Below are 15,202 nucleotides of genomic sequence, written 5' to 3'. Positions count from 1 at the left end.
TATCAACGGGGACAAAATGGCTTCAGATGAGACGGTCCACCTAGTAATTACGATTCTGGGAGGAATTCTCCACTACGTGATCGACAGAAATTACCGACATGACGACAGACTCTATAGTTATGACAACAGACCAGAATATAATCAGAACTGGCGTGATTCAAATAGGGCAGGGCCCTTTCGACAAGCTGACATTCTGGAAATTAGACCTCCAAATTCCTGTAAAGATGTGCGACAACAAATAGACAATGACTCACACTGCAGGCAGCCACAAAACGTACCTATGAAGCTGACGAAGTAGCTGGCATGACAATCAATTAATACAGTAATTTGACGAGTTCAATTTTATAGGGAACATACAACACAATCTCATTGTGTGTACATTTTTGCTTGTTAGTTGCACATTACGTCACGACTATAACGTTCACATTCTTGGAACATATACTGCTAATGAGGTTTTACTGCAACATTTTGGTTTACTTGAAAAGAAATTTGTATTTAAAGTACTTCCTGAGACGTCACAGATGACTGAGTATTCGGTTTGTTTGACAGCTGCACGACTGTAGTCCAATGCTACTTAGGAGTGACACAATCTTCATTATTGCTTTTACACTGTATCTGTTTTATGTCTGCACAGTTTTTCTACGTTATTCTGGAAATTAAAACATGTTTTGGTAATGAATTTTGTGGCATAGCTACATTGAGACAGAAATTTTCGTAACACAACAATACGTTACAGAATAGTACTTTCAAGGTCGTGGCAATGGACGTAATTACTGTAACATATATGCGCATAGCACTTTACTTTTGTATATTACAAAGGTAAGTACATTGATTTTTGGAGTATTTTGCTTATGAATGACGATAACTACGACACTTGGTACATTTCTACCGTTAGCCAATGACAGAAACTATCTTACAGCAAGAAGCACAGTTTAGCGTTACAGGACACGAATTTGAGTGATTAATTTTTGTACTTGGAACATTTTTAGAAATATCTTTGAATTACAATGATACAGAGAAGGTTTTCGGCGATACATTTCATTCCACAGTTTTAATCTGTAACATCTGAGGCGTAATTACATTATCCCTCATCGGGGTACGTCTACTTGTGTACCACGCGTGTGGCAAGCGCAAGGAGTCCTAGCTAATACGGTATTTGCTTATGCAGTTTTATATATTGGTACCATATTTCTCTAACACACAATTACACAGCTATCTGGTCATTTCATTGAGGGAAATAAACATTTTACTACGTCATTGACACATATTTACATAATTACGTAGTTCTATTACTTTGCACACATATTTTAGGAACCCTTGTGACACTTTGACAGAATTGAGTGATTTATATCGTATGCGAGAGAATTGAGTGATTTATATCGTATGCGATCATGATTTTTGAATATGTTTGAGGTACCCATTTCAAAGCTACTATGCTTTTGAGATTTGATTGATGTGTTGTGACGATATTTTTACGGTGTCGATGTGTATTATGACATCGAGGTATGGTTAGGATGATTATGAAAAGTTAGTATTTATGTGAATGTGAATACCAGAATGCTGACGGAAATTCCTGGAGACTTATTTATAAGATTTCGTTTCTACACACTTCTCCTGTGATTTTTCAACCTGCAAAATTTCTACACACTTCTCCTGTGATTTTTCAACCTGCAAAATTTTTTATTTGTATCAAACTGTCATTGTAGCAAACTGCTGTCATAAATATCTTGGTAAAGAGTATATGTGACCTTGACGTAATGCTGTGCTGCGCCTGGCTGCGCGCTAGCTGCCTGGAGAAACCCGTTGTAATGTTGCCTTTCAAATTTAATATTGTCTCTTAAGCCGCTGTGAAGCACACCGCATACGCACAAGCACTCGCACAGCTGTAGAAAAGACAAGTCGTTGGCCTCGTTATTGATATTTCTTTGCAGAATGCACCACAAACCCAACACATTATTACTTGGAAACATATGATTACACTTTGGAGCTTGTACTTGATGCTTCTTACTTATTTTAAAGGCTTATGATGTGATGAGAAATTTTCTTACGTCTACACACCAGATTATGACAAGTGTCTTTGTACGAGAGTTGAGAGAAGTTTCACTGACTTATGAAATGCCATATGGTTTTTGTGCCTTACTTTGTGCCTTTGTGCCTTACTTTGTACATATTTGCTTTTTTTTTTTTTTTTTTTGATATCTAGTTTCTAGATTCACTGCATCAATACTTATGCTAATGTGAAAAAATTCTGTCAACAGATTCATTAAATAATGATTTTATGATCCACATTCCTTAAAAAAAGAGCACTTGAAAGGAAACAACAATAAGAAGGAGAAGGGATTAGTAACAGGAACTGCATATATAATTTTCTTTTCAAGGACTTGGTAATTTTTTTGGTAGAATAAGGTTTTGTGGTGCACCACTCTAGTATTAAGATGTGACATAGACATTAAGATGTGAATAGATATTTCTCTTATCTGCATTGCTGTCTTTACTGTAATTTTTTTCTGCTTGTGCTTTCTCATGTTTAGGTATAAGTTACTGCAATTGCTGCTGCTCTTTGTCAGGCGACGTCCTACTGAATTTTACGTTGTATTACTGTGTTAAGCCAGTTTTACCACTGATTTACTTTTCTTGTTTGCCGCATATTGCCTTATATTAGTTGTAATGTTGCATTTTCTTCGCTAATTTAGATATGCCGCTGCTTGCTTTGCCAATGTGCATTATTGTCGTTGTTTGTGTTAATTGTTTTGTGCTGCTGCATTGTCTCGTTTTCTAGTTTATGTATCTGAGTTCAGTAGATTTAAATGATCTTAAGAGGGGGTATGCTATATAAGAAAATGAGTTATGATGAGTTGGGAAGAAATGCATTGAGAAACTATAAGAAAAAGTTTGGCTAAAGAGTATTATACAATGAGGAACAATTATTTTCAAAAAGGAAATGAACAGATTAGTAGGGTATAGTGACAACAGGTTTAGGTAGGATTTTCTTGGGAACAAATGATGAGGTAATAAATATATGAAAGTATAAATACAGATAGATAGGACAGTTTTTTGTGAACAAATGTTGAACTAAGGGAGACATCCGAGAATTAAATGAAGTAGTTTTGGCTGAAAGTTATAGAAGGATCAGTAAGAAGGATATTATTAAAATGAGAAAAATGAAAAATAGGTATACAATGCTCACAACAAGTACTGCAGTACCAAATGCTACACTGAAAACAGACCCTGTCCTTTTCTTTTGTGTTATTCAGCTGTGTGTTTCTGTGTATCCTTGTGTGCCTGTGTTTTTCCTGTCTCTGTGTGTTTACCTGATAAGATAAATTTGGTAAAATATTTTTCCTTATAATACTAAGCTGCATTCACTATGATGCGAAATACTGTTATCCTCAAATCTAATCTGTTTTATAGCATATTCTTTACTTTAGAAAGGTGTTCAGACATTTTTATTCTGTTATGTTTTCTTTTAATGCTCGTGTGTCAAGTTAATGTTTCTAAGGATATCCCCATTCTTCATTTATTTACTTATGTCATAATTCCTGTAATACTCATGTATATGCTTGCTTTTATTCTTTCTGCAACACCTGTTTTACTACAAACGTTATCTATATTATCATGTTCTTTACTGTAAAGATGTTTTCTTTACCTTTGTAACTGTATTCTTATGCTGTAAAATTGTAGTTGTATAGACATTAGTTCTCCAAGTTAGATAAATAGTAGGGATTCATTTTACTTCACGCATTTGTCTGTTGGTCATACTGTATGTATAAAATCTCAGCAGTTATATGACTGTGTTAGTGCTTGCACGTGTGTTGATAATTCAGGAAGGGACTGGTTAACAGCATTGCTGGTTCTAAGGACACTGCATAAAAAGTTAGTGAGCGCACAAGTGGTGGTTGATGGACTTCCTATAATATGCTCAAGACTCTTCAATTGTGACTGTACACCCGCACAGTCGCAACAGATGGCTACAGTGGGTCTGCACCTTTGGTGGCCCACTACTAACATACTTTCTACAAGGACTACAGTGGGTCTACACCTTTGGTGGCCCAATACTACCATAATTTCTACAAGGACTACAGTGGGTCTGCACCTTTGGTAGCCCAATACTACCATAATCTCTACGAGTTGACTTACCAATTTTACCAATATTCTTCAAGACTTCGATTGACTCTGCTGTGGGTATGCTCTGTTGAAGCCCATTACCAATCTTCATGTCTTCATGTCAAGAGTCAGCACTGTGTTTCCGTTGGGAGGACAACACTACTTCTTCAAGACTGCATGGAGGTCCACTACTTACGTATGCATTTTCTTTTACTGCTCAGACTTTGTGCATAAAACTGTCATAGACTACTATTCTGATGAATGGTTAGGACTTTTCTTTAGGGACTGAAAGGGGAATTTTGCTCTATTGACCAAAAGTACATTACTAATTGTGTGCATCTGATCTATTTGATATTGTTAATGCCAAAAATTTTAACAAATAGTCTTGGCCACTACCCAAAACACTTTATAAAATTTTTTAAGAGAAGCAGGGGGGCTATGTAAGTAGCACGTTTATATGTCTGTATGTTGGCAGCTCTATAGACTACATTAATATCACTGACAGCGCTGTGCGCCTTCTGTAAGAGACTCTGTGGCTGGTAGGACTCGTAATTAGAAGTTAATAGTTAGCAGTGATGGAGGCTAGAAGCAGTGTTAACGCTAGCGGACGGTCTGGACGTGTGTCCATCATGGAGATTTAATATTGGTTGGACATGGATTGTAAAATGTGGGCAATGGAATTATTGACGATTATATAATTTTTCGAACTGGATATCACATGATTAAGGTGAAATCTGCTAAATACGTTGTTTGCTCTGAAACAAAATCTTTCCTTTGCTAACCACATCCCTATTAGTAATTAGACCCTACAGTGGTTAGAATATTTTTGTATAGCTGGGTGTATACTTGTTATATTTGCTGTAGTTCCTGTCATGAAGATTTTGTCAGGTAAGTGACTTATGAAATGTATGGGTTATTGTTAGGATTTCTTCAAATTTAGGGCCATTCTTTTCTGTTAATTAATAGTCAGATTGCGTTATCCTTGTATATTGTGGGTCATTAATGAATAGAATAAGTTTGAGATGTATTTGTGAGAGAAAACTCTGTAGGTCAGTGTTCAAACGATAAAGACAAGCAAAGTGACAGTACGTCACTCTCACTCAGCAGTTTTAGAAAGTTCATTTGCATTAAGAAATTTAAGTAAAAACGTAGAAGTTTCACCTTCTCAGTTATTTCAGTTTAAGTACAAAATTTATTTAGAAGTTTCAGCACTAGCTGTGGACAACAATGCAGTCGTTGTCGTAACGCGGAATCGGAGCGATTTATCTAACGTCCAGAAGGGCATGATCATTGGTTTTGGGGACCAAGGGTGGAAGTATTTTCCAAACAGCTAAGTGTGCAAACTATTCACGTGCCGCAGTCGTTATGGCCCTATCCAAAACCAGGTAGCTGTTGTGCACAACGGGACATAGATGGCGGAGGTAAACGTTGGCTACGGCGATATGTATGGGTGAACAGACGTTCAAATCCTCAACGAGCGTTCAGCGAACGTTGCTGCGTATGGGCGTTCACATCAGGCGCCTGTTTAGAGCACTTATGCTTGACTGCTGTGCACCGGCGATGAAGAACGGAAGTTTCACGCCAGTACCGCAACTACAAGTCCACTGATAGGCGGCAGGTGCCCTTTTCAGATGAATCACGTTTTATGTAGCATCAGACAGATGGTTATTGGCATGTACGGCCCTGCAGCAACTGTCGGAAGGGTCCAGTCTGGAGTAGGGAGCGTTGTGGTCTGGAGAATTTTTTCGTAGCATTCGCTGGGTGACCTTGTCATTCCGGAAGGCACAATGGATCAACACAAGTATGCATTTATCCTTGGCGACCATGTCTACCCCTACATGTAGCTTGTTTTTCCTCGGTGGGATGGCGTGTACCAGCAGGACTATGCACCGTGTCAAACAGTTCGCAGTGTATGTGCGTGGTTCAAAGAGCGCCAGGATTACTTTGCCACACCCCTCTGTCCAGCAAACTTCCCCGCTTTAAACCCAGTCGAGGTTCTTTATGCACCATGGATCCTCGACCGAGGAAACTAACTAAGCTAGTCACGGTACTGGAGTCCACATCCTTGTCAGTACCATCCAGAACCTTACTGGCTCTCTTCCTGCATGTCCACGCTCCAAAAGGTGCTCATCTAGACTTCTGACAGGTGATCACATTAATGTGAGTTGACCATGTGCATTATTATCAGCAAATACATGCACCTATTCATCAGTTTCTACCCTTGTTTCCGAGGCATCTCCTCTTTTCAGGGTATATCTCAGTGCCTTATTATATGCAGAGTGTAAACAATAGCATATAGAAATTTTAGATATAAAATTTTGGAGATAAAAATCTTTAATGCAACAAAATTGTCAAAAGTCCACCGTTTCCTCGTAAAGTTCCAAGAAATTTTGACGTTACTGATGTCCGGGGACGGTGTTCAAACTGAAGTGTGATGCATATTGTTTTAGAGATGTTGCTGAATATGTCATCTGTTTACATTAATGCACAACTGGCATCTGCGTGCTAATCATTGTACAAAATGCTCAAAACAACCAAGTGTTTCACGAGTAATGGCTGAAGATACAGGCAAATGGATAACCACTTCTTCTGAACTGTAAGGAGGTGTCTTCCCCCCCCCCCCCCCCCCCGTCCCCCACGAAAAGAAATCCATAGGAGTGAGATCGGGAGACCGGGGTGGAAACGACAATGTTCCACCTCTCCCAATCCAACAACTGGCCTACGGGGTGCCTATCGTCGAACACTCCTAGCACGGAACCGGTCATGTCACGTCATTGTGACACAAAAATGTGTTTCTTTTTATATCGTCTACCGATTTAAAAATTTTTTACACATAGGTTTCTTTACGTCGTGTATATCTATTATGTCCCTACCTCATTCCTATTTTTTCATCAACGCAGCTTGACCATTCCTTCCCCCCCCCCTCCTCCTCCTCCTCCTCCTACTACTACTACTACTACTACCACTACTAGTACTAATTCGCAAAAGTATCAGTGGTTATAACAGGTAATCCCAAAGGGTTAAAAATTATAGGGCGATCAAACTACGTGTTAGAAGGTATTTGTCCACTGTAGTTTAACCGTATGCTGTAAATGGTTCTCCTTGTGAAACTTTTTATTGTATCTCTGAAAATTCTGTAGCCCCCCCAATTTTGTTCAGTATCTCTTCATTAATTACGTGATTTACCCATATAATCTTCAGCATTCTTCTGTACCACCACATTTCGAAAGCTTCTATTCCCTTCTTCTCTAAACTATTTATCGTCCATGTTTCACTTCCATACATGGCTACACTCCATACAAATACTTTCACAAAAAATTTTCTGACGCTTAAATTTATACTCAATCTTTCAAATTTATCTTCTTCAGAAACGCTTACCTTGCCATAGCCAGTCTATTTTATATCCTCTCTAACTCGACCACCATCAGTTACTTTGCTACCCAAATAGCAAAACTCATTTACCACTTTATGTCTCATTTCCTAATCTAACTCCCTCAGCATCATCTGATTTAATTTGACTACATTCCATTATCCTCGTTTTGCTTTTGTTGATGTTCGTCCTATATCCTCCTTTCAAGACACTATCCATTCCGTTCAACTGCTCTTCCAGGTCCTTGCTGTCTCTGACAGAATTGCAATGTCATGGGCAAACCTCAAAATTTTTATTTGTTATCCATGGATTTTACTTCCTACTCCAGATTTTTCTTTTGTTTCCTTTACTGCTTGCTCAATATACAGATTGAATAACATCGGGAATAGGCTACAACCCTATCTTCCTACCTTATCAACCACTGCTTCCCTTTCATGCCCCTCAACTCTTATAACCGCCATCTCGTTTCGGTAGAAATTGTAAATAGCCTTTCGTTCTCTGTATTTTACCCCTTCCACCTCCAGAATTTGAAAGAGTGTATTCCAGTCAACATTGTCAAAAGCTTTCTATAAGTCTACAAATGCTAGAAACGTAGGTTTGCCTTTCCTTAATCTATCTTCTAAGATAATTCGTAGGGTCGGTATTGTCTCACGTGATCCAACATTTCTACGGAATCCGAACTGATCTTCCCCGAGGTCGGCTTCTACAAGTTTTTCCATTCGTCTGTAAAGAATTCGCGTTAGTATTTTGCAGCTTTGGCTTATTAAACTGATTGTTCGGTAATTTTCACATCTGTCAACACCTGCTTTCTTTGGGATTGGAATTATTATATTCTTCTTGAAGTCTGACGGTACTTTGCCTGTCTCATACATCTTGCTCACCAGATGGTAGAGATTTGTCAGGATTGGCACTCCCAAGGCCGTCATTAGTTCCAATGGAATGTTGTCTGCTCCGGGGGCCTTGTTTCGACTCAGGTCTTTCAGTGCTCTGTCAAACTCTTCACGCATTATTGTATCTCCCATTTCATCTTCATCTACGTCTCTTCCATTTCCATAATATCGCCCTCAAGGACATCGCCCTTGTATAGACCCTCTATATGCTCCTTCCACCTTGCTGCTTTCCCTTCTTTGCTTAGAACTGGTTTTCCATCTGTGGTCTTGATATTTATACAAGTGGTTCTCTTTTCTCCAAAGGTCTCTTTAATTTTCTTGTAGGCAGCATCTATCTTACCCCTAGTGATGTAGACCTTTACATCCTTACATTTGTCCTCTAGCCATCCCTACTTAGCCATTTTGCGCTTCATGCCGATCTCCTTTTTTAGGCGTTTGTATTCCTTTACGCCTGCTTCATTTATAGCATTTTTATATTGTCTCCTTTCATCAATTAAATTCAATATCTCTTCTGTTACCCAAGAATTTCTAGTAGCCCTCGGTTTTTTACTACTTGATATTCTGCTGCCTTCACTATTCCATCTCTCAAAGCTACCCATTCTTCTCCTACTGTATTTCTTTCCCCCGTTCTTGTCAATCGTTCCCTAATGCTCTCTCTGAAACTCTCTACAACCTCTGGTTCTTTCAATTTATCTAGTTCCCATCTCCTTAAATTCCCACCTTTTTTCAGTTTATTCAGTTGTAATCTACAGTTCATAACGAATTGATTGTGGTCAGAATCCACATCTGCCGCTGGAAATGTCTTACAATTTAAAACTTCGTTCGTAAATCTCTGTCTTACCATGATATAATCTATCTGAAACCTTCCACTGTCTCCAGGTCTCTTCCACGTGTACAACCTCCTTTCATGAGTCTTAAACCAAGTATTAGCTATGATTAAGTTATTCTCTGTGCAAAATTCTACCAGATGGCTTCCTCTTTCATTCCTTACCCCTTTCGATATTCACCTACTACTTTTCCTTCTCTTCCTTTTCCTGCGATCGAATTCCAGTCCTCCATGACTATGACATTTTCGTCTCCCTTTACTATCTGAATAATTTCTTTTCTTTTATCATACATTTCTTCAATCTCTTCGTCATCTGCGGAGCTAGGTGACATGTAAACTTATACTACTGTGGTAGGCGTGGGCTTCGTGTCTATCTTAGCCACAATAATGCGTTCACTATGCCGTTCGTAGTAGCTTGCCCGTGCTCCCATTTTTTTATTCACTATTGAACCTACTAGTGCATTATCCCGATTTGATTTTGTATTTATAGCCCTGTCTTCACTTGAACAGAAGTCTTGGTCCTCCTGCCACCGAACTTCAGTAATTTCTACTATATCTAACTTCTCCTATCCATTTCGCTTTTTAAATTTTCTAACCTACCTACCCGTTTAAGCGATCTGACATTCCACGTCCGATCCGTAGAACGCCAGTTTTCTTTCTCCTGATAATGACGTCCTCCTCAGTAATCCCCGCCCGAAGATCCGAATGGGGGACTATTTTACCTCCGAAATATTTTACGCAAGAGGACGCCATCATCATTTATCCATACAGTAAAGTTGCATGCCCTCGGTAAAAATTACAGCTGTAGTTTCCCCTTGCTTTCAGCCGTTCACAGACCCACCACAGCAAGACCGTTTTGGTTAATGTTACAAGGCCAGATCAGTCAGTCATCCAGACTGTTGCTCCTGCAGCTACTGAAAAGGCTGCTGCCCCTCTTCAGGAACCACACGTTTGCCTGGGCTCTCAATAGATACCCCTCCGTTATGGTTGCACCTACGGTACGGCTATCCGTAACGCTGAGGCACGCAAGCCTCCCCACCAACGGCAAGGTGCATGGGGGGGGGGGGGGGGGGGTGTATATATTATGTGAACATAACATGCTTAGCCTGTATTGTACCCAAAGTGACACATTGGTTTTATAATAAAAGGTCTTTTTTTGAGTAGGCGCTGTCCATGTTCTGATAGCCGCTAATAGCACATCCGCAGTTATGGAGTACTTAGCAGCAATCGGGATACAGCAGCAGCTTTACCTACCAGAAAACGTACAAACACCATTTTTGTGAAATGTATGCTGTACTGATTGTTTTCATTAGGATTCGCGTGAATTCTGTATTGCAACGTGGTATTAAAAGTACGCTTACATCTGGACACCTGAATTTCCATCCGCCAAAGTGTGGTGGTACAAGCGACGAACGTGGTGAGCGATTTAACCAGGAGATTCCACTGGTGGACCAACGGAACAAAGCTAGACAGAGTGCTGCCGCATTTCGTGATCACTGCTGAACTGAAGACAGGGACTCTCTTGCAAAACAATACCAGAGAATATGTCGTTGGATATTTTTTCAAATTTCCTTGTAAGATCCACACAACAACTATCACCTCAAAAATGAGAAATAATCAACAAAAGTCAGCTTAATTTCCGGGGTTTGTGAGCCATAAAACATACGTAAATAAAATCCTAGACAGCACACAACTCGAGTTTTTAAGATCATAAGGGGAGACATTGCGGTGCGGTCAGCTATTGTGGTTGTGTGTTGACTGGAATGTGAGATAATGACACAGCGACGCATTCTGGTATCTACAAAAGACGGCGTACTCTTATTACTAACAAATCTTAAGAATTAGTTTAACGTACATTGTTCTGTAAAATAAGAGATTTTCTCGACTAAAGTGATATCTGTAAAGCGAGGGATTACGTTAAAACCTTTGTTATCTTCGGTTCAGTTAGAAATTGCGCAGACCGAGGACAGAGATAAGCACAATTTTATCAACCCACAGTATTTATTGTGATAGAATTTCCTTTTCTTAGAAGTGTTGACGAGAGATGTCTCGGTTAAAACTTTCGTCTCGGGAAAAGATATTGGTGGTGATGCTGTTACTGTAATATAGGTTACTGTGCTTTTTCCAAATTTCTTAGCAGCAGCACTGCCCTGGCTACTTCAGCAGTGGAACATTTTTCCTCGCTGTATTCTGGAGAATAGCCGCTATCAGGACTGAATTTATACGGATTTTTGCCATATTATCCATACACGCTACATAACGTTTAATTAAGGAAGAAGCGATATCGGATCTTGTATAGCACATCCATTTCGTTTTCGATACTTTCCCCTCAACTAATAATGCAATGATTCACAGTAAGCTGCCCCCAGTGTATAAATTCGTAACGTATTAGGGAATGAAAACTCACAGAAGATCAGCCCAGTGTGCAGTTAAAACAATGGATTCCCATTCAAGAGGAGTAGGGCTCAGACTTTCCATCACGTTCATCTTTATTTCTAGCTTTCATGACTTTCGTAAATCACTTTTTGTGAATGTCGGTATGATTCCAATATTACGGACGATGTCTTTCGATTTTCTGAAGAATTGCTACGCAGTATTGGATCTTTACAAGATAAGATTCGTAGTGGAAACCGAAAAAGTTCAAAGAAGGTCGGCTCGTTTCCTATTATCATGAAACATGTGAGAGGGTGTCACGGAAATAATATGAGGATTTGGGCGACCATCATTAAGACAAAGGCATTTTTCGTTGTGGTGACATCTTTTTACGAATTGCTATCACCAGCTTTCTCCTCCGAATGCCTACATGTTTTGTTGACATAGGCAGAAATGAAAGTTAGTGATGAAAGAAGATAAATCAGTGCACCCACGGAAAAATTTAAGTTTCAATTTTATCCATGTGCTGTTCGAGAATGCAACAGTTGAGAAACAATCTGAAGGCGGTTCTATGAACCTTGTGACGAAACTTGGTTGTGAACTACAGAGTAAAATCAACTTTTCTCTCTAAAAAACGCCTACGGTAATTAAGCATGTACGAACGCAAATACTAAAGAAACAAAGTGTCCGCTGGAGGACGAAAAGCTAGTGTAAAACTATTTCTCCTTTTGTGCTTTTGTCCAAAAGCTTCTACACCAGTGTATTAACTGCTTATTAGCCTGAATCGGTAAAAATCGGCAGACGTCGGAAGGTTCGCACGACAGTAATTTCGTTGTTGGCTGCTGCCAACACTGGGTAGCTGACATATTGTGTTAGGTAGCTATTGTCGTCTGCTTTGTTCCTGTTTTGCATTTAACTGTTCTGAGTGTTTTCTGTTGCGCAATACATTGTCAATGTGAGACAGTTGCTGGCCCACCTCGTGAGTCGCCTACAAAGAGGAGGTGCCTCTACATCGCCTACCGGTAGGCCTACTGTCAGAAGGAAATCAGTGTTACGCAGCGATGCTCGCAAAATTGTTCTGCGTGCGGCTGGATGCTGTGAAGTGGGGAGGGAGCGGAAAGAATTACTCCACTACACCCACAAATCTTATGAGAGAGCTGCTACATACACAGGACAAAACATGTGTAGCACTGAGAAGCACAATTAACATCCCTGTACGTATGCTAGTATTCCAAAGTTTTGCAAACCCGAGTTAACAGTCTACGAATTCAATTACCACAAGAAAGTACTTTCAGCTCGACTAAGCAATGCTGATGCCCTTTCTACGGTAGTAAAAGAAGATAGAAATAAAGCTATTTTCTTTATTAGTTTTTATGAAAGAAATTAATTATTATGAAAGAGATGTAACACATCCCTTTCAGAATTACACTTTCGTTGGTACAGGTGACCCTACCAACAGCATTATTATGGAGACATGACTAATTCACCTGTCGATGAAGACAGTCTTTGGTATGGCGAGTAAGGTTAGAAAAGCACAAAACAATAAATCCACTCATAACTTCAGTTGTGGTATCAACTAACTGACCGGTCAGCTTCCCATCCAGTATCGAGTCAGTTGTTGGTCAGCTTCTGTTTGTCTGTGTAACAGCAAAGCCAGGGGGCTCAGTTATAATTTTCCAATTCAAGACTTGTGTAGCCCATCTAATAAATAACGACTGATGCATCACTAACTATCGGTCTAATAATGAACTAGCAGGATTTGGTAGGTGGCAGGAGGATGTAGGGTGCAAGTGTGAGATGTTGGCACAAGAAAGGAATTCGTGGGGCTCAGTCCAGGCAGAAGACTGATTTCGAAAAAAGTGCTTGTGGCTGTACTATTGCACATGGGCAGATTGAACTATAAATGAAGTTGAATTCCTAAATTTCACGCCGGCCGAAGTGGCCGAGCGGTTCTAGGCGCTACAGTCTGGAACCGCGTGACCGCTACGGTCGCAGGTTCGAATCCTGCCTCGCGCATGGATGTGTGTGATGTCCTTTGGTTACTTAGGTTTAAGTAGTTCTAAGTTCTAGGGGACTGATGACCTTAGAAGTTAAGTCCCATAGTGCTCAGAGCCATTTTGAACCTAAGTTTCACACGTACTAAAGCAATGGGGCTGCCAGTTACTCTCACCATACCAAGAGACGGACTATCTCGCAGAAAATATAGACTGTTACCCGCTGCTTCGCTGAAGTTCCTAGCTGCGGCCCTAAAGCTTTCTGTGTATCATTCTCTAACAGGACACATGCCGCGAAAAGCAGTGTTCCCCAACTTGACCTCGCCTTTTTACTATGTTTTTCCACCTTCGTACATATTATTTCAGACTGACTGGCTTTCGTCCGTGGACTCCACTGCCCAAGTGTCCAGTCCTTTGTTTTCTTACAAACAATGCATGCAGCCCCCTTCGCTTTTACCTGAATGGCCCTCGCCATTTCTTAGAACACCTTGTCCTTTATTTGCGAGATTCTGTTCACTTTCGTTTCTCACTGAATGTACAATCCCCAGCATGCTACAGTTTGTTCTTTGGCAGAAGTCATTATAACAGCATGCACTAGGTTTGTTGCAGTACAGTTAATAAAATAAAATGTAATCACCCATAAAAATCACTTAGCACTTTATCCAACATGAAAAATGTGTTTGCTCAATCTACGTAAGTTTAATTACGTTAAATCAACGCAAATGAATTGTGACTAGCCGAAATGGCTTGGCATTTCTCATAGGATTTTCAGGATATACTATGCAGACACTGCAGACAAGCATTTAACATCCTTAGTGGTGGGCTTATTGGGAAGATTATCGATTAAACTACAACTTTACTGTGACCAGTCGATGTTTAATTACGTCTACAACACGTTTCGAAGGTTTAAACTTCCAACATCAGGTTGATTTACATGTATTAGTCCGACATGTGTGTGTTATGTTACGACTTTGGGATAACCTGTGGCACTGTCTACTGGAGAAACAAAGACGTTATTTCAGAACATGGTTTCGGGGAGGTTTTTGACTAAGAACTAAAATTATATCTAAATGTGAAAATTAAAAAAAAAAACTAAAATAGATTAACTCTGGTGCTCACAGGCTCCTTTATCTGACGTACAAACTGTCATACTTTGTAAAGAAAAATGGTGTGTGGAAAACTACTGGGTGCCAAGGACATACAGCCAGACAAAAAAAAATAATACATAGCAAAACAAAACTGTTATTTCAGAATAAGTCACAGATAAAATCTTAGGAATCACCTGTTCTGAGAAACTTGGCTCTCCCCCACTCACACGTTTCAACCTCTGTATTTGAGTCTCTCTTTCTCTCTCTCTCTCTCTCTCTCTCTCTATCTCACTACCTCCATCCTCTCCTTCCTTTTTTCCATTAAGTCAATTATTTGCTCTCAGCCTCCCTCATCCTTTTCATATTTTCCATGAATTTTCCTTTAGTTTTCCAAAGAAACAATAACTTGCCTAACTCACAAAACTCAATAGATCTCCCGAAATGAAACCAGCAGTTTGCACCCCATCACCCCATGGTAGCCTGATATTACACATGTATGTTTATATTATTAAGAGTATATCTATATGCACATCTTAAACTCGATATCAACGTGTTAT

The sequence above is a fragment of the Schistocerca cancellata genome, chromosome 1 (assembly GCF_023864275.1).
Source record: "Schistocerca cancellata isolate TAMUIC-IGC-003103 chromosome 1, iqSchCanc2.1, whole genome shotgun sequence".
Taxonomy (NCBI): Eukaryota; Metazoa; Arthropoda; class Insecta; order Orthoptera; family Acrididae; genus Schistocerca; species Schistocerca cancellata.
The sequence above is the reverse complement of the archived record's forward strand: the minus strand, read 5'-3'. Positions refer to the sequence as shown.